The sequence below is a fragment of the Delphinus delphis genome, chromosome 10 (assembly GCF_949987515.2).
Source record: "Delphinus delphis chromosome 10, mDelDel1.2, whole genome shotgun sequence".
Lineage (NCBI taxonomy): Eukaryota > Metazoa > Chordata > Mammalia > Artiodactyla > Delphinidae > Delphinus > Delphinus delphis.
In genome coordinates, this window is record NC_082692.2 from 35,838,041 (window position 1) to 35,854,504 (window position 16,464).

At 41.9% G+C, this 16,464-nt stretch overlaps 1 protein-coding gene across 1 annotated transcript in view; it reads right to left on the reverse strand.

Moving 5' to 3' along the window:
• The window catches only part of DNAH8 (dynein axonemal heavy chain 8), a 328,229-nt gene that overhangs the window by 22,881 nt on the left and 288,884 nt on the right, over positions 1–16,464 (reverse strand). The gene's annotated exons all lie outside the window — the stretch shown is intronic.

Here is a 16,464-nt window from a genome sequence, read left to right on the forward strand (position 1 = left end):
AGATAATAACTGATGAAATAATGGCTGAGAAGTGATGAAAGATTTGAATCCTCAAGTTCAGGAAACTCAATGCATCCTAAACAGGAAAAACAAACAAATAAGTAAATAGAAATCCATATGTAGACATATCACCATGATAATGTTTAACATCAAAAACAAAGACATGGGCTTCCCTGGTGGTGCAGTGGTTGAGAGTCCGCCTGCTGATGCAGGGGACACAGGTTCGTGCCCCAGTCCGGGAAGATCCCACATGCCGCAGAGCAGCTGGGCCCGTGAGCCATGGCCGCTGGGCCTGCGTGTCCAGAGCCTGTGCTCCGCAACGGGAGAGGCCACAACAGTGAAAGGCCCGCATACCGCAAAATAAATAAATAAAGGCTATTTAAAAACAAAAAAACAAAAAAACAAAGACATGGGGCTTCCCTGGTGGCGCAGTGGTTGAGAGTCTGCCTGCCGATGCAGGGGACACGGGATCAGGCCCTGGTCTGGGAGGATCCTGCGTGCTGCGGAGTGGCTGGGCCTGTGAGCCATGGCCGCTGGGCCTGCGCATCCGGAGCCTGTGCTCCGCAACAGGAGAGGTCACAACAGTGAGAGGTCTGCGTACCACACAAAAAAAAAAAAGGTCCCCTTCTGCCTTTTCTTATAGCATATGGAATGAGAGTATTACACCTCTCTCTCTTTTTTTTTTTTACATCTTTATTGGCGTATAATTGCTTTACAATGGTGTGTTAGTTTCTGTTTTATAACAAAGTGAATCAGTTATACATATACATATGTTCCCATATCTCTTCCCTCTTGCATCTCCCTCCCTCCCACCCTCCCTATCCCACCCCTCTAGGTGGTCACAAACCAACTAGCTGATCTCCCTGTGCTATGCGGCTGCTTCCCACTAGCTTCCTATTTTACGTTTGGTAGTGTATATATGTCCATGCCACTCTCTCACTTTGTCACAGCTTACCCTTCCCCCTCCCCACATCCTCAAGTCCATTCTCTAGTAGGTCTGTGTCTTTATTCCTGTCTTACCCCTAGGTTCTTCATGACATTTCTTTTTTTCCTTAAATTCCATACATATGTGTTAGCATACGGTGTTTGTCTTTCTCTTTATGACTTACTTCACTCTGTATGACAGACTCCAGGTCCATCCACCTCATTACAAATAGCTCAATTTCGTTTCTTTTCATGGCCGAGTAATATTCCATTGTATATATGTGCCACATCTTCTTTATCCATTCATCCGATGATGGACACTTAGGTTGCTTCCATGTCCTGGCTATTGTAAATAGAGCTGCAATAAACATTTTGGTACATGACTCTTTTTGAATTATGGTTTTCTCAGGGTATATGCCCAGCAGTGGGGTTGCTGGGTCATATGGTAGTTCTATTTGTAGTTTTTTAAGGAACCTCCATACTGTTCTCCATAGTGGCTGTAGCAATTCACATTCCCACCAGAAGTGTAAGAGTGTTCCCTTTTCTCCACACCCTCTCCAGCATTTATTGTTGCTAGATTTTTTGATCAGGCCATTCTGACTGGTGTGAGATGATATCTCATTGTAGTTCTGATTTGCATTTCTCTAATGATTAATGATGTTGTGCATTCTTTCATGTGTTTGTTGACAGTCTGTATAACTTCTTTGGAGAAATGTCTCTTTAGGTCTTCTGCCCATTTTTGGATTGGGTTGTTTGTTTTTTTGTTATTGAGCTGCATGAGTTGCTTGTAAATTTTGGAGATTAATCCTTTGTCAGTTGCTTCATTTGAAAATATTTTCTCCCATTTTGAGGGTTGTCTTTTGGTCTTGTTTATGGTTTCCTTTGCTGTGCAAAAGCTTTGAAGTTTCATTAGGTCCCATTTGTTTATTTTTGTTTTTATTTCCATTTCTCTAGGAGGTGGGTCAAAAAGGATCTTGCTGTGATTTTTGTCATAGAGTGTTCTGCCTATGTTTTCCTCTAAGAGTTTGATAGTTTCTGGCCTTACATTTAGGTCTTTAGTCCATTTTGAGCTTATTTTTGTGTATGGTGTTAGGGAATGATCTAATCTCATACTTTTACATGTACCTGTCCAGTTTTCCCAGCACTATTATTGAAGAGGCTGTCCTTTCTCCACTGTACATTCTTGTCTTCTTTATCAAAGATAAGGTGACCATATGTGTGTGGGTTTATCTCTGTGCTTTCTACGCTGTTCCATTGATCTGTATTTCTGCTTTTGTGCCAGTACCATACTGTCTTGATTACTGTACCTTTGTAGTATAGTCTGAAGTCAGGGAGCCAGAATCCTCCAGCTCCATTATTCGTTCTCAAGATTGCTTTGGCTATTCGGGGTCTTTTGTGTTTCCATACAAATTGTGAAATTTTTTGTTCTAGTTCTGTGAAAAATGCCAGTGGTAGTTTGATAGGGATTACATTGAATCTGTAGATTGCTTTGGGTAGTAGAGTCATTTTCACAATGTTGATTCTTCCATTCCAAGAACATGGTATATCTCTCCATCTATTTGTATTACCTTTAATTTCTTTCATCAGTGTCTTATAATTTTCTGGATACAGGTCTTTTGTCTCCTTACGTAGGTTTATTCCTAGATATTTTATTCTTTTTGTTGCAGTGGTAAATGGGAGTGTTTTCTTGATTTCACTTTCACATTTTTCATCATTAGTGTATAGGAATGCCAGAGATTTCTGTGCATTAATTTTGTATCCTGCTACTTTATCAAATTCATTGATTAGCTCTAGTAGTTTTCTGGTAGCATCTTTAGGATTCTCTATGTATAGTATCATGTCATCTGCAAACAGTGACAGCTTTACTTCTGCTTTTCCAATTTGGATTCCTTTCATTTCCTTTTCTTCTCTGATTGCTGTGGCTAAAACTTCCAAAACTATGTTGAATAAGAGTGGTGAGAGTGGGCAACCTTGTCTTGTTCCTGATCTTAGTGGAAATGCTTTCAGTTTTTCACCATTGAGGATGATGTTGGCTGTGGGTTTGTCATATATAGCCTTTATTATGTTGAGGAAAGTTCCCTCTATGCCTACTTTCTGCAGGGTTTTTATCATAAATGGGTGTTGAATTTTGTCAAAAGCTTTCTCTGCATCTATTGAGATGACCATATGGTTTTTCTCCTTCAATTTGTTAATATGGTGTATCGCACTGATTGATTTGCGTATATTGAAGAATCCTTGCATTTCTGGAATAAACCCCACTTGATCATGGTGTATGATTCTTTTAATGTGATGTTGGATTCTGATTGCTAGTATTTTGTTGAGGATTTTTGCATCTATGTTCATCAGTGATATTGGCCTGTAGTTTTCTTTCTTTGTGACATCCTTTTCCGGTTTTGGTATCAGGGAGATGGTGGCCTCGTAGAATGAGTTTGGGAGTGTTCCTCCCTCTGCTATATTCTGGAAGAGTTTGAGAAGGATAGGTGTTAGCTCTTCTCTAAATGTTTGATAGAATTCGCCTGTGAAGCCATCTGGTCCTGGGCTTTTGTTTGTTGGAATTTTTTTTTTTTTTTTTTTTGCGGCATGCAGGCCTCTCACTGTTGTGGCCTCTCCCGTTGCAGAGCACAGGCTCCGGACGCGCAGGTCCAGTGGCCACAGCTCACGGGCCCAGCCGCTCAGCAGCATGTGGGATCTTCCCGGACTGGAGCACAAACCCATGTTCCCCGCATCGGCAGGCGGACTCTCAACCACTGCGCCACCAGGGAAGCCCTGGAATATTTTTAATCACAGTTTCAATTTCAGTGCTTGTGATTGGTCTGTTCATATTTTCTATTTCTTCCTGATTCAGTCTTGGCTGGTTGTGCATTTCTAAGAATTTGTCCATTTCTTCCAGGTTGTCCATTTTATTGGCATAGTGCTGCTTGTAGTAATCGCTCATGATCTTTTGTATTTCTTCAGTGTCAGTTGTTACTTCTCCTTTTTCATTTCTAATTCTATTGATTTGAGTCTTCTCCCTTTTTCTTCTTGATGAGTCTGGCTAATGGTTTATCAATTTTGTTTATCTTCTCAGAGAACCAGCTTTTAGTTTTATTGATCTTTGCTATCGTTTCCTTCATTTCTTCTTCATTTATTTCTTATCTGATCCTTATGATTTCTTTCCTTCTGCTAACTTTGAGGATTTTTTTGTTCTTCTTTCTGTAATTGCTGTAGGTGCAAGGTTAGGTTGTTTATTCGAGATGTTTCCTGTTTCTTAAGGTAGGATTGTATTGCTATAAACTTCCCTCTTAGAACCGCTTTTGCTGCATCCCATAGGTTTTGGGTCATCATGTCTCCATTGTCATTTGTTTCTAGGTACTTTCTGATTTCCACTTTGATTTCTTCAGTGATCACTTCGTTATTAAGTACTGTATTGTTTAGCCTCCATATGTTTGTATTTTTTACAGATCTTTTTCCTGTAGTTGATATCTAGTCTCATAGCATTGTGGTCGGAAAAGATACTTGATAAAATTTCAATTTTCTTAAATTTACCAAGGCTTGATTTGTGACCCAAGATATGATCTATCCTGGAGAATGTTCCATGAGCAACTGAGAAAAATGTGTATTCTGTTGTTTTTGGATGGAATGTCCTATAAATATCAATTAAGTCCATGTTGTTTAATGTACCATTTAAAGCTTGGGTTTCCTTATTTATTTTCATTTTGGATGATCTGTCCATTGGTGAAAGTGGGGTGTTAAAGTCCCCTACTATGAATGTGTTACTGTCGATTTCCCCTTTTATGGCTGTTAGTATTTGCCTTATGTATTGAGGTGCTCCTATGTTGGGTTCATAAATATTTACAATTGTTATATATTCTTCTTGGATCAATTCCTTGATCATTATGTAGTGCCCTTCTTTGTCTCTTCTAATAGTCTTTATTTAAAAGTCTATTTTGTCTGATATGAGAATTGCTACTCCAGCTTTCTTTTGGTTTCCATTTGCATGGAATATCTTTTTCCATCCCCTCATTTTCAGTCTGTATGTGTCTCTAGGTCTGAAGTGTGTCTCTTGTAGACAGCATATATATGGGTCTTGTTTTTGTATCCATTCAGCTAGTCTGTGTCTTTTGGTGGGAGCATTTAATCCATTTACATTTAAGGTAATTATCGATATGTATGTTCCTATTACCATTTTCTTAATTGTTTTGGGTTTGTTATTATAGGTCTTTTCCTTCTCTTGTGTTTCTTGCCTAGAGAAGATCCTTTAGCATTTGTTGTAAAGCTGGTTTGGTGGTGCTGAACTCTCTCAGCTTTTGCTTGTCTGTAAAGGTTTTAATTTCTCCATCAAATCTGAATGAGATCCTTGCTGGGTAGAGTAATCTTGGTTGTAGGTTTTTCCCTTTCATCATTTAAAATATGTCCTGCCACTCCCTTCTGGCTTGCAGAGTTTCTGCTGAAAGATCAGCTGTTAACCTTATGGGGATTCCCTTGTATGTTATTTGTTGTTTTTCCCTTGCTGCTTTTAATATTTTTTCTTTGTATTTAATTTTTGATAGTTTGATTAATATGTGTCTTGGTGTGTTTCTCCTTGGATTTATCCTGTATGGGACTCTGTGCTTCCTGGACTTGATTGACTATTTCCTTTCCCATATAAGGGAAGTTTTCCACTATAATCTCTTCAAATATTTTCTCAGTCCCTTTCTTTTTCTCTTCTTCTTCTGGGAGCCCTATAATTCGAATGTTGGTGTGTTTAATGTTGTCCCAGAGGTCTCTGAGACTGTCCTCAATTCCTTTCATTCTTTTTTCTTTATTCTGCTCTGAGGTAATTATTTCCACTGTTTTACCTTCCAGGTTGCTTATCCTTTCTTCTTCCTCAGTTATTCTGCTATTGATTTCTTCTAGAGAATTTTTAATTTCATTTATTCTGTTTTTCATCATTGTTTGTTATCTCTATAGTTCTTCTAGGTCCTTGTTAATCATTTCTTGTATTTCCTCCATTCTATTTCCAAGATTTTGGATCTTTAGTATCATTACTCTGAGTTCTTTTTCAGGTAGACTACCTATTTCCTCTTCATTTGTTTGGTCTGGTGGGTTTTTATCTTGCTCCTTCATCTGCTGTGTATTTCTCTGTCTTCTCATTTTGCTTAACTTACTTTGTTTGGGGTCTCCTTTTCCCAGGCTGCAGGTTCGTAGTTCCTGTTGTTTTTGGTGTCTGCCCCCAGTGGGTAAGGTTGGTTCAATGGGTTGTGTGGGTTTCCTGGTGGAGGGGACTGGTGCCTGTGTTCTAGTGGATGATGCTGGATCTTTCTTTCTGGTGGGCAGGACTGTATCTGGCGGTGTGTTTTTTGATGTCTGTGAACTTATTATGATTTTAGGCAGCCTCTCTGTTAATGGGTGGGGGTGTGTTCCTGTTTTGCTAGTTGTTTGACATGGGGTGTCCAGGACTGGAGCTTGCTGGTTATTGAGTGGAGATGGGTCTTAGCATTGAGATGGGTATCTCTAGGAGAGCTCTTGCTGACTGATATTATGAGGGGTTGGGAGGCCTCTGGTGGACCACCAATGTCCGGAACTCGGCTCTCCCACCTCAGAGGCTCAGGCCTGACACCTGGCCAGAGCACCAAGACCCTGTCAGCCACACAGCTTGGCCTTCTAAAAATGCATCAAACATCCACTGCATAGAAGTATGATTTTCTCCTGTTGTAATTCACTCAGGAAAGTTTCTAGAGATCCAGTGGTGTGGGCATGTCAAGCTCTCCGTTTTACAGCCATGAATAAGTTGCTGTATCTGGTCCTCCCTTTCCAGTCCTTGCAGACTGGCTCTATTAGGTCACTCTTCTGACGCTCAGCAAGGCTGCTTACCGCTGCAGTCAGCAGCACATTTCCCACCTTCTCCTCTCCTCTGCCTGGCACCTCACAGGGCAAAGCCTGCGGCTGTCCTTGTTTGCTGCATCATGGAACTGAAACACTAGCTCTTCTCCGTTCTCAAGCTGGCTGAGTTCCCAACCTGAGATGCTTCTGTCTTCAGCATTTTTATCAACTGATTGGCAGGTCGAATCATTTTTACTGATTGACTGGCATCAGGATTCAAACCTGCATGTCCAGACAACCGCATCCTCTCCAAAAGTCATAGCTAAGGTAACTGCAACTGCCACCAGGCTTTACATGCTGGATTTTGGGTCGGATACGGTGATTATGAGGGTCCTGTGTCAGAGCAGTAAATGTTTGTAACCCAACCAGAGTTGGGGTATTAACTCCACATGACCTTTAAACATATGAATTACACAATAAGGGCAATAAGATAAAAGGTGATTTTTAACAAATGAAAATGGATTTTGTGTAATTTTACATATAATTTTAATTTTTAAATTAATTTGTGGTGAGTAGCCTCTATTCAGATGTTGTGGTTTTAGAGTATCCCAAAAGACATTTATTTTAAAAGTTGAAAGATGAAGATGTCAAGCACATACACAGTTGAACACATGAATAGAAAGCAAAACATTCTGGTAAAATGGCACCAAAGGCACTTGAACCCATTCCTAAATTTTGAAGTATGGTGTTATCCCAGTTTTAAAAAGTCATACGAAGTACAAGAAAAATGCAACTAACTCTAAGCAGGGAAAATCCTATGAAAATAGCTGATGGGACAACAAAATGAAGTTATCAAAGGTGAAGGATCCACATGCTGTTATATGCATTTTTCAGAAATCTAATTTCTATGTGATTCATAATATTCCATGATCTCATTGTAGCTTTAGATACAGTGAAGATAGAATATATGGGTGAATTGCTGTATTAGACAAGATGTAGGTGTCACTGTCATTGACATCTCACTAAGTATCATGAAATACAACATTAAATCTCTGACTTTATCATGAACTCCAAGTACCCACATTTCCATTGACTCCTAGGGCTCTCTGTTTCCTAAGTCAAACAAACCCCAAGCCTAACTCATTGTTTTAATTCTCTCTTTCCCTTCATCTGAACTGTTTCTTGCCCCGTCTCCTTTAACAATGTCTTCGCCGAACTGCCCAGCTGCCCAGCTGCCCAGCTTACGAATTCAGCGATAGCTTCCTCCTGATGTCATATTCCCAGCGCTTCTTGGTTTCCAAGTCCTACTTCCAAATCATTTCTAGCATCCATCTAGAAAATTTCAGCATCTTCATCCCACTGCCTTCAGAACTGCCCCAAACTCTTTCCCATGACACCCAAAATCTTCAAAAGCCAATCCCTGCATTTGCATCAGCCTCGAGGTCAGGTGACACCTCTCTTCAAGCCCCTCCCCTCACCATGCTCTAGGCACATTGGACTCGGTTCTCCACACACATCATACACTTTTATATCCTCATACCCTTCCTTGGATTGTCCCTTTGTGTAGGTGCCCTAATCTATGTCTTTTTTTCTCACTGAGCTTAATTGTTTTATTTATTTATTTTTAATTGTACATATTGCAGGTGTACAACTTGATGATTTGATATATGTACACATCCTTCCTGCTCATTATCTTCCTCTGTCCTTGCACTCTGTCCTTCTTGCTGCTGTTCCCCCCACCCCCATACTGCAGTCACTTCCTCCCCACCCCTTCTCTACTCTGAGAACTCCAGCACATCCTTTAAGGTACGACTGTCTCACTAGCTTACTTTGATCCCTAAGCTGGAATTTATTACTCCTTTGCCTTTGCTCTCACAGCAGAGTGTATAATCCCTCCTGATTTTAGAGTTTACCATATCGAATTGCACAACTATCTGTCACTCATCTATCTTCCCTAATAGACAATGAGCTCCAAGGGTAAGGACTGCCTCTTACTGATATTTGTATCCCCAAGCTGACTAGAGAGTATGTTCTCAATAAATATTTGTTTATTGAATTGAGGCCAGCTGGCTTGGATTTTTTTTTTTTTTTTTTTTTTTTTGGTGGTACGTGGGCCTCTCACTGTTGTGGTGTCCCCCGTTGCGGAGCACAGGCTCCAGAGGCTCCGGACGCGCAGGCTCAGCGGCCATGGCTCACGGGCCCAGCCACTCCGCGGCACGTGGGATCCTCCCGGACCGGGGCACGAACCCGTGTCCCCTGCATCGGCAGGCGGACTCTCAACCACTGCGCCACCAGGGAAGCCCGGCTTGGATTTTATTAAACCTCAAATATAAAGGAGAGCAATTCTCCAATATTTAAAGGGCATGAAAATTTAATTATTTGTTCCTTCTTATGGTAAAAGTATAGTATGTTATCATTACTATCCATTTCCTGGCACCTTTCCATATACAAAGGGAAATATATATGTATACTCCTCAAAACACAGGCGAATCAGATAGATATAATTTAAATATGATTATATTTAAACACAGATCTTTAAAGTTTAAAGAGAAGAAAAAGGCAGTAAATTCCCATTCATACTAAGGAAATCCTAGCTCATTCTTTATACCTGTTCTAGCTACAAATAAAAAAGGGGAAAGACCCCATATCTGGGATTCTCAGGAGCTCTCTCGGCTCACCTCCAACTTGAATCCTTTCTGGAAACACGCTCTGCACCAGTGACTGGGTGCCAACAGTGCACACCAGCATGGAAACGACATGCTTGTTCTTGGCTGGCACTGATCACATTCACCAGCGCCTCAGGGAGGGGTTGATGGATATGCTGCTGCTAGATTTCACCTAAGAAATCATTTTCATGAGGGTGATTTTATTTTTTATGAGGTGATCTGAAAACAGTCCTCAAGCTATGGATGGGGGCACGAAGCCCTGAAAAGCTGACCCATTTTGCATAAGAACTGGACAAGCTCTCCAGATCGTTGTTCCACCACATATTTTATTAGGCACAGAATGCCAGGGCTGTACAGCTTACCTTTCTTTTTTCCACAAGGTGGTTTTCTGTTTGCAAAGATAGGAAAGGCAGAAGCCTAGTTAGCTAGCTATAATGGAGAATTGTGAGTATCTCTATGTGCCTCAAAGTCCAAGGGCTTTCAAGAAAACAGTCCCCATAGACACTCTGAGATGAGGAACAGGAACTATAATACTCCATGAGCTTTGGTCCCGAGATACTTCTAGCAGAAAATCTCTCTTTGGGGTAAATATGGGAAGTGGCTCATATTGGAACTGCAGCTTTGTGGTTTGGGGGAGATGTCTAAGTCATCTCTGTTGGGTGGGATAGTTGAGGTCAAGAACAATAAAATGGGGCTTCCCTGGTGGCGCAGTGGTTGAGAGTCCGCCTGCCGATGCAGGGGACACGGGTTCGTGCCCCGGTCCGGGAAGATCCCACATGCCGCGGAGCAACTAGGCCCGTGAGCCATGGCTGCTGAGCCCGCACGTCCGAAGCCTGTGCTCCACAACGGGAGAGGCCACAACAGTGAGAGGCCCGCATACTGCAAAAAAAAAAAGAAGAAGAATAAAATGCAAACTAACTAAAAAACAGAACGGTGTATAAAATAAACAATTAACCGTCTAATGAGCTATTAGTGCACTATCACATCCAAAGCAGCCTAGATTTATATACCTCTTCACACATGAAATATCAATGAGCATAATTTTCTTAATAAAAATCTGGAGCTCAAAAGTCAGCTAATACTCAAAGGAATACAATTAAATTCATCCTGCATAGAAATGAATATGAAAGTTTAATAAGACACTTGCTAAATTTCAGAAGGTAGAAAAATATGCATAACTGCTAATGACTAAAAGTGAAAATAAGTAACTGTTTTCGACATTGAGGTAGTTGAATGTGCAGAGTCCTTGGTACCTTACAAATCTAGATAATAAAATGTGAATAAACTATGCATTTTTATGGTCCCTGTCAGCAAGGTATCTAAGCTCTTGGGAGAGATTCTACTTATTTTAAAGCATTTATTCAGATGGATTCCACCCCCTCTACTTCAGGGATTCCGCATTCTTAAGCAAGGATGGAGGAGAAGGACGTGTGGTCCCCTTCCCCAGATTTCCCTCTTCTCTCAAATTTATGGATGCTAACTTCAGAGTGCAGATTCTGATCAGCAGAAACAGAGGGTTCTCTACCACGGCCCAATTATAGCTGGTGGGCCTGACTGGAAGCAAGAGTGTTGTTGAATGGGGTGGACAGTCAGGAAAATTAATAAGGATTCTTCTAGCTGAGGACATTCACACAGATATAGCCAGTGAATCTTAGAGAGGTCACCCCCCTCTCTGGCTTCAACTGTTATCTCTGCACAAATGCGCTCAAACCTCTCACCTGGGCTCCAGTCCACGTGATACACTCTATCCCCACTCAGATACATCCCACTCTTTCTTTCCCAACTCAACAACCCAAACGGGACTCTGTAATTCCCCCTCAAATGCACTCCTGTTCCCAACTCCTCCACCATCCCAGCTTCCAGACCAGAAATAACAAGGAATCCTTTAGTTCTTTCATTTCACATAGAAGTTGGAGAGTCACTTCTCCTTGGAGTGGGAAGGGTGTAGCTGGGAGGAGAGCAGGGTTAGGTTTTAGCTGGGAAGCTTCGTCCGTTATTGCTTACTGCCTCCTGGTGGCTGGTGGGAGAACAGCGAGGCGCTGGAGCACAGCCCTCCGAGTAGGCGGGCTCAACTGCCAGGAAGAGGGAGGCTAGGGTTACAGTCACCACGTACTTGAGAGACCAGAGGAAAGAAGAATCAAACCTAGGACAAAACTCACTCAGAGGCCAAGAAAATGACCAAACATGGAGCTTCTGAACAAAGGCTACTACCTGAGCAGGAACCAGAAACAGGGCAAGGTCCCTGGAAAGAGGGGAAGCCTCAGTAAGACCCTAGGACAGACCAAGGGGGAAGTTAAGAATGAAGAGAGATCAGAGGAAGGTCACAGGTCTTACAGGCCAGCTAGTTATTTCTAGCAGAAATAATCCTCATTTGAAGCAGAGGTACAGCACTTTTTACTTGACCTCACTTGGTGTGATGAGAGATTGCAAGATCCCAACACTCTACTTTGGGAAAAGACGGCTTATGGCATCTGTAGCATGCCTGCCAGTGACAGCATGTAAGTCTTTGGACAGAGCTGTGAAGAGAGACTTGCCAAAGGACAAAGAAGGCTCGCTGTGCCCCTCTCTATCCAGCAGGCAACAACAATAACAAATAGATGAAAACCACAGGAGATTCTCAGCCATTGCTCTATATTCACTAAAGCCTATCAGCCCCCTTGTGGGACTGGTCCTGCAGCTTCACTCTAGCCTCCACCCCGTCATCATCCTTAATCTCTGCCGGTATCATTGCACACCTGGCTTTATTCACAGGGTCTCCAAGATGGTACCTTAGTCCAAATAGTCCTTAAGTATAGGAAAACGTGCTCAATTTCACTTAAAATAAGAGGAAATAAGTTAAAACTATGCCGAGATGCCATTTCTCACTTGTCATATTGGTGAAAAATAAGCTTCATCAACACTCTGTTGATGAGACCGTGAATCATGTTGTTGACTGCGTGACACTGTGCGTGTCATGTTGTTGGTGAGAGTGCAAAACAGCATAGCCTTCTGTAAGGGAAACTGAAAATATTCATTAATCCTTGATCTAGCAATCCCACCCATAGCAATTTATCCTGAAAAATACATCTCCAATAATATGAGGAACCACGAGCATGAGATTATTAATTGAGGAATTACTGGAGATAGCAAAATATTGGGAACAACCTACATGCCCACCCATGGGAGAATGGATGAATAAACTACGATGCATAAAAACAATGGAAGAGCATGCAGCTGTAAAAAAAAAACATCCAGGCATACCTGTTTTATTGTGCTTCGGTTTACTGCACTTCAAAGATACTGCAGTTTTTACAAATGGAAGGTTTGTGGCAACCCTGTGTCAATCAAGTCTATTAGCGCCATTTTTTCCAAAAGCATTTGCTCATTTCATATCTCTGTGTCACATTGTGGTAATTCTCACAATATTTCTAACTTTTATTTATTATTATATCTGTTATGGTGATCTGTGATCAGTGACCTCTGATGTTACTACTATGACCTGCTGAAGTCTCAGATGATAGCATTTTTTAGCAACAAAGTATTTTAAATTAAGATATGTACATTGTTTTTTAGACATAATGCTATTGCACACTTAATAGGCTTCAGCATAGTGTAAACATAACGTTTACATGCACTGGGAAACTAAAAAAATCATGTGGCTCGTTTTATTGCAATATTCTCTTTATAGTGGTAGTCTGCAACCAAACCAGTGATATCTCCAAGGTGTGCCTTTAATGAGGAAGATACCTATGAACATATAGATGATTATAGGATGCACTAAGTGAAAAAAGTGAGACACAAAATAATGTACATATATATATACATATATATATATGGTATGGTAATTTTGTATCAGAGAGAAAGGATAATAAGAATATACATAGTACTTACATATGAGCAAAAAGAAACACAGGGGAGATAAACCAGAAACTAATGCATTTGGTTGCCTGTAAAGGAAGGGGAAATGGGTTGGGAGGGCGCGAGACTTCTCTAAGAACCTTATTATCTAGTTGTGGCTTTTGAGCCATGATCATGTTTCATATACTTAAAAAAATCAACATTTTTTTTTTAAAAAAACCTAAAATGTAATACAAATAGAAACAAATGAATGTACCTATACATCAACGGATAGCATAACCTCACAGATTTAAAACAATCTGAGTAACTTTTGAACATAGTGCTCTGTACACCCTCAGTGGGATATATTCTAGGGACGAAAGGAATTGCAAAGAAATCTTGACCTCCACTTAGTACATTTGTCGTTGGTCATGGTACTGGTTGTGCAACGGAGCAGGACCCTAGGGTCCTTGCCCCCCATGTCCTCAGCTTGCCTTTTGTCTGTGGAAAAACTTTAGCCAAAGAATAAGTTTAATCAGAGAAGCGAGAGAATGCAGAAAGAAAGCAAAACAGTCCAACAAGACTAAATAATAATAGTGTAGTCATTATGCGTAGTCAAGGACCTTTAGCTCCTCCTCAAGGGCTGTAGATAATATTCTGAGCTGTATCCTGTGAGCTGTCTTATAGATACTGAAACCCCTACCAGGTGGAAGAAGTTAACTACATGATGATGAAACCGTAGCCATGATATAAGCTGCCACAATTCCGAGAAATGAAAACAAACCGACCCTGGAACTGAAGATTAACCGTACTTAATCAAGATGACGCTGATCAGACCACTGCATGACCAATTTCAAGATGACTATCAGAGCTGACTGTGCTGTTTCTGCATGTAGTCCCCTCCCTCTGTGTATAAAAGCTCTTGCCCACTGATTGTCAGTGGGGGAAGTCGGCCTTTGGATAGGAGTCCGCCCTCCCCACTGGCTGCCAGCATCCGAAATAAAGCAAACTTTCCTTTCCACCCACTTGCTTCTTTATTGGCTTTTGAGTGGCGAGAAGCTGGACCCCACTTTCAGTAACAGCAGTGTAATTTGGAGCAAATGAGTAAACATATTGAAGCTGCTGGGAACCAGGGTTCTCCCCGAGGGAGAAAGGAGATAATGAGGGAGGACAAGGAAGAACCCTGAGGTGTACAATTGGTATTGGAGTTACAGTATGAGCTCATAATGTTTTAAAAAATACGTATTTCCTAGCTCTGTCCACTCAGAGGGTCTATAAGCACACACACACACACACACACACACACACACAGAGAGAGAGAAATAGATGTGGTTATGTATGGATATAGCTGTAGATATATAAATATACAGAGATGTAAATATAGAACAAGAAAAAGCTAATGGAACAAAATGTTAACAACTGGTGAACCAAGGTGAAGGGTATATAGGTGTTCACTGTACTTGCAACTTTTCTGAGGGTTTATAATAGTTGAAGATAAAATTCAAGGGAAAAAAATAGTTTGTCTTTATCATTTCCTCCCATCTGGATTACAATTTGGTTGCCCTTCTCTGGACTTTTTCTAGCTCTGGTTTATCTCTCTTGAGAGCTGGTGACCAGAACTGCCTGCAGTAATCCAGGCACAGGAATGCCATCCCTGTAAGTCAGGGTGAGGTGCTTCCAACCTTGTTTCATATACTCCTTGGTAGGATCCTGTAGTACCAGACAGGATCAGATTCTCCAGGTACCAGCTATGGTGACTCCTCGGGCTCTTCCCAAGGATGGAATCAAAGTTTAGAGCCCTCATATGTGAACCACTCCAATTGCTAATTTACAAGTGCATTAAAACTTATTAGCCATTTTTCTGCCCACTCGCGTGAACTCATGAGATCTTTCCATGGACTATCCCCATTTATTAGATTCTCCGCAGCCTAGGAGAATTTAGTATTGCTGATGCATTCAACAAATACTCCCTGAGTATCAGGCACTATTTAGCCCTGGAGGTACAGTAGTGAAAAAAGACAAAAGTTTCAGACATAATGGAGTTTATGTTAGTGATGGTAGGTAGATGATAGCAAATAAATAAGTAAAGAGTTGGTGATACAAGTGATAGGAACAAAGCAGGCAAGGAGGATGGAGTCTGGGATGGGGGTTAGGGAGTGGTTTGCAATTTTTAAATAAGACAGCCAGGGAAGGCGTCATTGAAAAGGTGACATTTAAGCAAAGACCGGAAGAGGTGAAAAGGTAAGCCACGGTGATACCTGGGGGAAGGATGTTCCAGGAAGTACAAGTATCCTGTGGTGGGAGCCGTCTGGCCTGACTAACAGGAAGCTAGCGGAAGTTGGAGCTGAGTGGCGAGAGTGAGGGAGAGGGCAGAAGGAGACCAGGCCATGAGGGGCGGGGCAGATGGTACTACTGGGCCTTGTAGGTCACCTGTAGGTCATTGTCAGCTTTTGCCCTTGACTTGAAGATAGGAGCCTCAGGAGGGTCCTGGGCAGAGAAGTGACGTGGTCTGACTCACATTTCTAAAGTCTTAGCTAAAGTAAAACTCCCTCTCTGTGTGTTCTCTTTCAGATAATGTTGATTCACGAACGGATCTCTGAGGACGCCTTTTTATTTCTTCATTTCAAAAGTCTCCTGCTAACTGATGACAGACTCTTCAAATAATAGCTAGAGCCGCCACCAAAGTACCATCACGGTTCTGTCACGGGGTCTGAAACGAGTGATGGCCATTCGTGGGTCTTTGGGGGTCACGCCCACATCTTTGACGATGAAAAGAGGCATGGGAGAGATTAGAGGCTATGGAGAAGTGAGAATGAATGTGGGGGACACATAGGCCAGGAGGCCAAGCCTCGTGCTGGGGCGGGGAGCATGCTCAGGGTGGAGACACAATGCAATGGAAGCAAACAGGACTCTGGGATGTTGGGCGAGGGCAGGGAACCAGAGGGTGGAGATGTCCGTGCCCCATTGCAGCGCTGTTGAAATGGCCACAGCAGGTGAGTGACCAGGAGAGAGGTACAGTGCACTCCTCTCAGTTGTCACAGCTTAGAATCTACCACAGGAGTCTTGGTTTCTTCCATTTCCTGAAACCAGCCACTCTGCTGGACATAAACTTTGTGGTCTTTGGCCAGTGAGCCCAAGGCTTGACCATCCAGGGAGACTCTCAGCTGGGGTTTCTTGGAGCCCTCTCTGTGGAGCTGGGTGGTCTTGTGTTCAGGTAGGGGTCTCTGGAGAGATGAGGGGTGAGATCTCATCCAAAGGACGGGTCTGAGAAGGGGCC